Raw genomic sequence first — 8,224 nt, 5'->3', positions numbered from 1 at the left:
TTAGCGCGCCTTTATCCCTGCGCAGCGCGTGGTTCTGGCCCAGGCCGTCCTGCATCAGGACCGCCGGGGCCTCCATCGCCTCCCACCGCGCTCCGCCGCCTGCCGCCGCCGGAAGTGCATGTCGCTCGGGGGCGGGTCACGGCGGCGGCGCGTCCGGCTCCGCAGTCCAGGCCGGGCCGAGGCCCGAGCGCCCGTGGGCAGGGTCGCCAACACTATTGGCTGCAGCAGCGGCGAGCCGAGAGTCCTGACGCCGGCGGGCGGCGGGGAAGGGAGGAAACCTAGGGTAGACTGGAGGCCGAGACTCGGGACCGGACGCCGCGCTCGGCGGAGGAATCTGACTCCGTGGCAGCGCGCAGCGACTTCCGGGGGGCTCCCTCCGCGGGCCCGCGCGCAGGTGCTTAAAGGGGAAGCCGCGCATCCCTGGGAGGCTGCGGGTTCCCCGGCCCCCGCCGATATACCACGCAGTCTTTGAGGTCTTTTGAGGTTCCACATTCCTGGATGTTAACATGTTACGCCCAAAACCTCACAACCAGGAGGAGGCAGGTCTAGTAATCCCCGCCCACCCCCGCCCGCCTCCAGCGCTTGCAAAATAGGCCGTCATTTGGGGCTTCCAATCTGCCAGGAGGCTTCTAACCTGCCAGGAGGCTTCCAACCTCCCAGGTTCCTGACGCCTTAGCCTATCGCATCCTAGCCACCCGGCTCTATGAAGCCCTTGCTGGTTCTTTGGTAGGTTTGTGTTTTTGTTTTCCTGAGGACACAAGTAACTCAGAGTTGACACACTTACTCTGGCTATAAAGTCGGGTGGGTCGTTGGCGGAACTTCCCGAATGTCAAGTGTTTGAAGATGAGCTTGAACTTAAGGTGGCGCAGGGTCTGTAGATTGGAAGGGACCGTGTGGGTTTAATGCCGCCTCTATATGAATGAAAGGAACACGTTCCATCTGGTTCAGTTCAGCCAGTTTTCTGTTCCTTCTTGAGTCAGTTTTGGTAATTTGTGTGTTTCTATGACATTTTTCAATTTTGTTTAATTTATTGGTGAACAATTAGTCATGGCATTCTTTTTATGTAAAGTTGGTTGCAGTGTCATTTTCATTTCTGATTTTAGTTATTTACATCTTTTTCCCCTCAGTCTAGCTAAAGTTTGCCAATTTTGTTGAAATTTTTTCCCCTAAGAACAAGACATTTGATTTCATGGAATCTATTGTTTTTCTGTTATCTATTTCACTTATTTCTGTTTTAATCTTTATTATTTACTTTCTTCTACTAGTTTTGGGTTTAATTTTCTCTTCTTTATCAAGTTTCTTAAAGTGTGTTATGGACCTAATTCAGTTCAGTTCAGTTCAGTCGCTCAGTCGTGTCCGACTCTTTGTGACCCCATGAATCGAAGCATGCCAGGCCTCCCTGTCCATCACCAACTCCTGGAGTTCACTCAGACTCACGTCCATCTAGTCAGTGATGCCATCCAGCCATCTCATCCTCTGCTGTCCCCTTCTCCTCCTGCCTCCAATCCCTCCCAGCATCAGAGTCTTTTCCAAAGAGTCAACTCTTCACATGAGGTGGCCAAAGTACTGGAGTTTCAGCTTTAGCATCATTCCTTCCAAAGAAATCCCAGGGCTGATCTCCTTCAGAATGGACTGGTTGGATCTCCTTGCAGTCCAAGGGACTCTCAAGAGTCTTCTCCAACACCACAGTTCAAAAGCATCAATTCTTCGGCAGTCAGCTTTCTTCACAGTCCAACTCTCACATCCATACATGACTTCAAAATTCATATACTGAAGTTCTGATTCTCAGTGTGACTATTTGAAAATAAGGCATTTAGGGAGACAGTTGAGGTTAAAAGAGGTCAATAGGGTGGTTTTGTTTTTCTGAAGAACCCTAATATATTCTTCTTTTAGTCATTTCTAATTCTTCTTTAATCAAGGGTACATTCGTGGATATATTCTATAGGAAAATATATTTCAAGTGTATTTCCTACAGAAATAAAACTACTTTTTACAAACAAGAACCAGGCCCATTGTGTGTGTGTGTGTGGTTCTGTGCAGTCTCAAGATGTATTAAAAGGCTTGAAAATATATTGAATGATGGTACACACCTACTTTTGTACAAGGTTCTGTGTGTGTGTGTGTGTGTGTGTGTGGTGTCCAATTTTTTGCAGCCCCATGAACTGTAGCTCACCAGACTCCTCTTTCCATGGAGTTTTCTAGGCAAGAATACTGGAGTGAGTTTCCATTGTCTACTCCAGGGGATCTTCCCAACCCAGGGATCAAACCCACATCACTTAAGTCCCCTGCATTGACAGAAGGATTCTTTACCACTAGCACCACCTGATGAGATGTAAAGTTGGAAGCTCAGGCAGAATTCTCTGGGAAAACTTTAGTGTTTGCTCTTAATGCCTTCAACTGATTGAGTGAGGCCCACCCAAGTCATGGAGAGTAACTGCTCACTTTCAGTTCAGTTCAGTTAGTTCAGTTCAGTCGCTCAGTCGTGTCCGACTCTTTGCAACCCCATGAATTGCAGCACGCCAGACCTCCCTGTCCATCACAAACTCCTGGAGTTCACTCAGACTCACGTCCATCTAGTCAGTGATGCCATCCAGCCATCTCATCCTCTGTTGTCCCCTTCTCCTCCTGCCCCCTATCCCTCCCAGCATCAGAGTCTTTTCCAATGAGTCAACTCTTCACATGAGGTGGCCAAAGTACTGGAGTTTCAGCTTTAGCATCATTCCTTCCAAAGAAATCCCAGGGCTGATCTCCTTCAGAGTGGACTGGTTGGATCTCCTTGCAGTCCAAGGGACTCGCAAGAGTCTTCTCCAACACCACAGTTCAAAAGCATCAATTCTTCAGTGCTCAGCCTTCTTCACAGTCCAACTCTCACATCCATACTTGACCACAGGAAAAAACATAGCCTTGACTAGATGGACCTTTGTTAGCAAAGTAACGTCTCTGCTTTTCAATATGCTATCTAGGTTGGTCATAACTTTCCTTCCAAGGAGTAAGCATCTTTTAATTTCATGGCTGCAGTCACCATCTGCAGTGATTTTGGAGACCCAAAAAATAAAGTTTGACACTGTTTCCGCTGTTTCCCCATCTATTTCCCATGAAGTGGTGGGACCGGATGCCATGATCTTCGTTTTCTGAATGTTGAGCTTTAAGCCAACTTTTTCACTCTCCACTCTCCACTTTAAGGTCAATAATTTGAAATGTCAATCACATCAAAAACAAAACAAAACAAAAACAAACAAACAAACAAAAAAACCCCACCTTCACAGCAACATGAAGACCAATCTTTGACCAAATAATTAGTCACCATCATCTTGCCAGGTTGACACATAAAATCAGCTACATGTACATTTAGTCATTTTAGAATAAACCTTGAAGACATTCAAAGAAGTGGCCTAGGCAAATGTGGGGATTTGTAGGAGAACTCATCTCAAAGTTGTTTTTTATTTGACTCACAAATCTTTTAGAAAAGAAGTGACATCAAGAATATTTCAAAACAGTTACTTCCATTAGGCAAGTAAATGCAGAACCATGTCCCTGTCTGTGTGGGGTTACTCAGAATATATTTCAAACTGCTAAAAGCAGTTATAACAAAGGACAATGTGACCAGCAAATGAATGGTTGTTTTTATTTCCAGCATGTACCTTTATCACTTGTTCACTGTCTTTGGGCCATCGTTTACAGTGACTCAAACTGTGAGTCAGGAGTGAGCTGTCCCCTGATATCACATTAAAAAGACTTGTGAGACTCATAAACTATATGGGCTTGATGAATGGATCACGTATGGAATTGAAATAGCATTTTAAATGGTTATATTTTTCTTGCAGATATCCTCAGGAGACAGTCTTCCTGCTTCCTGGAATGAATGTGCTTTGCTTTGATGTGGCCGCCGTACTAAGGTAACAGTCTGTCTTGATCATTTGTCAGTGCGTCTGGAGCCCCAGCTATCGGCACCAACCTTTACAGATTTGTAGGGGAATCAGATGAGTAATGCATGTGCAAGCATTTTGGAAGCAATAAAAAATTAGAATGTTGATGATACAGGTAAGACAGTGTCTTTACCAAAGAGATTGTAAATGTCAGAGGATTTATCAGAGGCCATTTGTTGGTTGCAAAGCTGGATACAGTGTTTAAATGAATTTTGGCATTTTGGGTGGGAAGGATGGTTTAATTGCATTTTTGGAGCTTTCAGTGTGGGAAACAAGGCATTAAAGAATTCATTGAACTCTAGATTTTAATAGTGGAGGCAATAATATGGCTTCTGTGACTCTCAGTTTAACAAGGTTAAGTGGTCCTTTAAAGGACAGAATTCTAAGACCAACCATTTGGGTTTATTGTAAAAAATACCAATCATGAAAACTTTTGAGAAAATCTTCTCTTACCTTCTGGCCCCTCTTTTTAATGCATTTGTTGAAATGCTGGCACTCTCCATCCTGGGTCTTTATCTTTTCCTCCTGTGCACCTTCTCCCTTTGTTATTAAAATTAGGACAAGACTTCACTTCTTTGTATTCCAAAACTTCCAGATCTTTGCCTCCAGCTCTCTTCTCACCTCTGGACCACTATTCTCAACTGCTTCCATGTGTCAAAAGGATCAAACTAAATCTAAGTTGAAATCCTTATCTCTGCATCAGCTTCTATTGCCGGATCTCTAACTGGGCTAATAGCATCACTGTTGTGTTAGTTGACCCTGCTGCTGCTAAGTCGCTTCAGTCGTGTCCGACTCTGTGCGACCCCATGGATTGCAGCCCACCAGGCTACTCCGTCCATTGGATTCTCCAGGCAAGAACACTGGAGTGGGTTGCCATTTCCTTCTCCAATGCATGAAAGTGGAAAGTGAAAGTGAAGTCGCTCAGTCGTGTCCGACTCTCAGCGACCCCATGGACTGCATGAATTCACACAGTCTCCTGGCTGTGTCTACCAGGTTCCTCCATCCATGGGATTTTCCGGGCAACAGTACTGGAGTGGGGTGCCATTAGCTGCTGGGTAAATTCCAAAATTTTTAGTGGCTTAACCAAATAGATGTTTATTTCTTACTAATGTAAAGTCCAGTCAGTGCAAAGAAGGTGTGAGCCTTCTTTCCAGGGACCCAGGCTCAGAGCAGCTCTTCTTCCATCCCCATGTGCGCTGACGTCTAGCTGATGGGGGAGAGAACAGAGGACAGACCGGAAGTGATGCTCATCCTTGGCACTCATTCCTTTGACCCCAAATCAGTCACCTTGTCACCCCTGACTGCAGGGGAGACTGGGTTAGGTCATCTGGCTCTCTGCTCAGTAAGGGCTTACCTAATCACTACTATTTAAAATTACCAACTTCTTCCCAACACTCGCTCCCTATTCCCTTCTCCCACTTAATTTTTCTCCATAGCAACATTCATCCTGGTGAAAAACACCTGTTTCTATATGTTTGTGCTTTTGTTCCTCCCTCTCCAATGAGAATGTAAGTGTAATTGAGGAGAGAAGCCTTGTCTTCTTGGTTCCCTGTCATATCATCAGGGACTGTGCTCAACCTATAAAAATCTCAGTGTTTGTTAAAAGTGAGAATTAATGAAACCAAGTGCATATAGTGAGTAGGCAAGTCGCTGTATAAATCTGGAGCTTAGACGAGAGGTCTTCATTGGGGCAATGCATTTGGGACTCACTGGCATAGAGATAGGGTGACCATGTATCCAAGTTGGCCCTGAACAGTCTGGGCATAATTGCTAGTAGTACCCCTCCGTTACTCTTAAAAATGCTCTGTTTTGAATGATCAATTGTAGAGTTCTAAAAATTCGTGATAAATAAAACCATAGAACTGGATGGGGTTCCCTAGAGAAAGCCTGTAAAGTAAAAACAGAAGAGGATCCAGGAGGAGCTTAGGTTCCTTAGGAACTTAGGTTCCCTAACTTTTAAAGGCTCAGAGATGAGGGAGGAGTCAGAGAAGGAAGGAAAAATCACAGAATCACAAAGCCAAGAAAAAAGAGTGGTTCCAAAAGGAAAGTGAGAGATTGATCAAGTCAAAGTCTACCAAGAGTGGAGTTAAAATGAGGACTGAGAGATACCTGTGAGATTCTCGGAAATCAGGGAAGACCTCGGCAGTAGGCCTCATGGTGGAGTGATTAGGGCAGAAGCCAGACTGATGCAATGGAGAGAGGAGAGATAAGGAAATGAAGACAGCAAGTTATAGAAAATCCAATTAGTTTGGTTATGAATATAAGAGAACGGGCAAAAATTCTGAATCACCCATTTAGCAGATTGAGTGTGTGCTGAAGGCAAAGCTCATAGCAAAACAAATATGCAAGAATTTAGTACTTGACAATTTGAAACAATGAACTAAAGGAGTCATTGCCAACAGCTTACAGTTCTGTTGGGCCTTCTGTTTGTTGTTTTAATGTTGACTTTACACGTGGGAGAGGGTACCTGAGTACTTAGTCCACTGAGCAATCTGGTCTGGCCCTGAATGTGGTCACAGTGGAGGTGGGAGTGGCCTTGAGAGAGAACGCTTTCTGTTTTTGTTAGAAGAGATTTGAGCTGAAATGTTGCTGGGCATGATCCAGGTGAGAGGGACCAGCAGAGCACACAGGAGAGGGCAGAGAAGATGGATGGTAGCATTTCACCTGAGCAGGTGGGAGGACAATGGGAAGAGTAGCCAGAGGTGGGTCAAAGGGTATGGACTGGCTGTAACTGGAAGGAAGGAGGAGGATCTGGGCTCATGTACAGCTGGGTTTGTCCAGGTAGACTTGGGAGGAGAGGACGCTGTGGCCTGAGGTCTTAAGTGCCCCTGACAAGGAGGAAAGACCAGCTGTGTGTGCAGGAGGTGTCTGTCTGTGGTTTAGAGCAGGTAGAAGAGTGAGAAAATCACCAACCAAGGAAACAACGTCAAGGGTGCTTTTGAGGTTGATGATCATGAATCATCGGCCGACATGTCTTCAGTTACCCAGGTGATTACAGGAAATCACAGGTTTTTCTTTGATGGACCAAAACCACCGAGAGAGAAGTATTTAAGAGGGACGTTATCTTCCACTTGTTTTTTTTGCTATGCCATGAGTCAGCATAAACATGTGGGGAAAGTAGGGATTGTTAGGAGAAAAACATTCTGGAAGACATTCACTCTGTTTTGTTTTGTTTCTTCTGCAGGAAAGAGTGGGACTGATACTCAGGTTTTCCTGAGATGCAGGTCTCACTGGACTGGATGGGAGTCAGGGGGCCTGGGTCACAGTCCTGGATCTATTGGAAACATGTGAGCCTCTCTCTCTGAGCTTTGGTTTTCTCACAGAAAAGCTGTGAACAGATGATCCTGTTTTCCTTCCGTTTCCAGAATCTACGAGTCTATGATGTTCTGCCTCCATCTCAGCTGCCTCCAGCTGACAGGCAGGCGTGTAAGTCCTAGGCTTCATTGTGGAGTTGGAAGAGTTCTTACAGATCACCTGAGCCCAGATTTGTGCTCCAAGACACTGGCTTTGGAGGGGTTCTGATGAACTTCTTGCTGGGGGGAGTTTCGAACCCATTAGCAGATGAGGCCAAGGAGTCAGGCCGGGATAGACTGAAACATTGTTTTATTACTGGTCAGTCTGATGCTGGAAAATGTGGATTAGAGGAGCAGGCCAACGGCCTCTGTGATACTGAATTCCCAGATGAGGTCATTGTACCCACCAGAGTCACAGGAGTGCGGAACATTGCAGGTCTTCCTGCATCATCCCTCAGGGTGTGATCACATGGGGAACAGAGGAAGACGCAGACTTTCTGCAGGGTCCCGGCTCCCTGGAGGCCAAGGGAGGAAGCAGGTCAGTCAGCAAGTATCAGGTTCTCTCCTCGACTTACCACTCAAAAAAGTTACTTCTTGTAGGGAGAAATAAGGGTGCAGCAGAGAGGGAGAGAGGGGCTTCCCTGGTGGCTCAGTGGTAAAGAACCCTCCTTCAAGCAGGAGACACAGGAGATGCAGGTTTGATCCCCGAGTCAGGAAGATCCTCTGGAGGAGGAAATGGCAACCCACTTCAGTATTCTTGGCTAGGAAATCTGATGGACAGAGGAGCCTGGTGGACTACAGTCCATGGGGTCACAAAGAGTCGGACATGACCGAGTGTGCAGGCATGCACACACAGAGAGGGAGACAAGGAAGGTGGGAGACAGAGATAGAGAAAGAGCAGGATTTATGGGAATGGACACCATCCTTTCCAAGGTTTATGAAAAGTGTAAGTGTGAACTCCAGGTGTCTGCATGGCAGGGCAGTTTTGGTCATATAATACACACA

The 8,224-nt window shown here is 45.9% G+C and overlaps 1 protein-coding gene across 1 annotated transcript in view; it reads left to right on the top strand.

The window, feature by feature from the left end:
- The first annotated feature begins 427 nt into the window (after window positions 1-427).
- Window positions 428-8,224, top strand: part of AKAIN1 (A-kinase anchor inhibitor 1) — a 45,601-nt gene continuing 37,804 nt past the window's right edge. Inside the window, exons 1-2 of the transcript XR_008706473.1 lie at window positions 428-726; window positions 3,825-3,896. The gene's annotated coding sequence lies outside the window, so the exon portion shown is untranslated. The remainder of the gene's footprint in view (window positions 727-3,824; window positions 3,897-8,224) is intronic.

Source organism: Bubalus kerabau, chromosome 21, assembly GCF_029407905.1.
Source record: "Bubalus kerabau isolate K-KA32 ecotype Philippines breed swamp buffalo chromosome 21, PCC_UOA_SB_1v2, whole genome shotgun sequence".
Lineage (NCBI taxonomy): Eukaryota > Metazoa > Chordata > Mammalia > Artiodactyla > Bovidae > Bubalus > Bubalus kerabau.
Note: the sequence above shows the minus strand (reverse complement) of the source record. Positions and strands in the feature narration are given on the sequence as shown.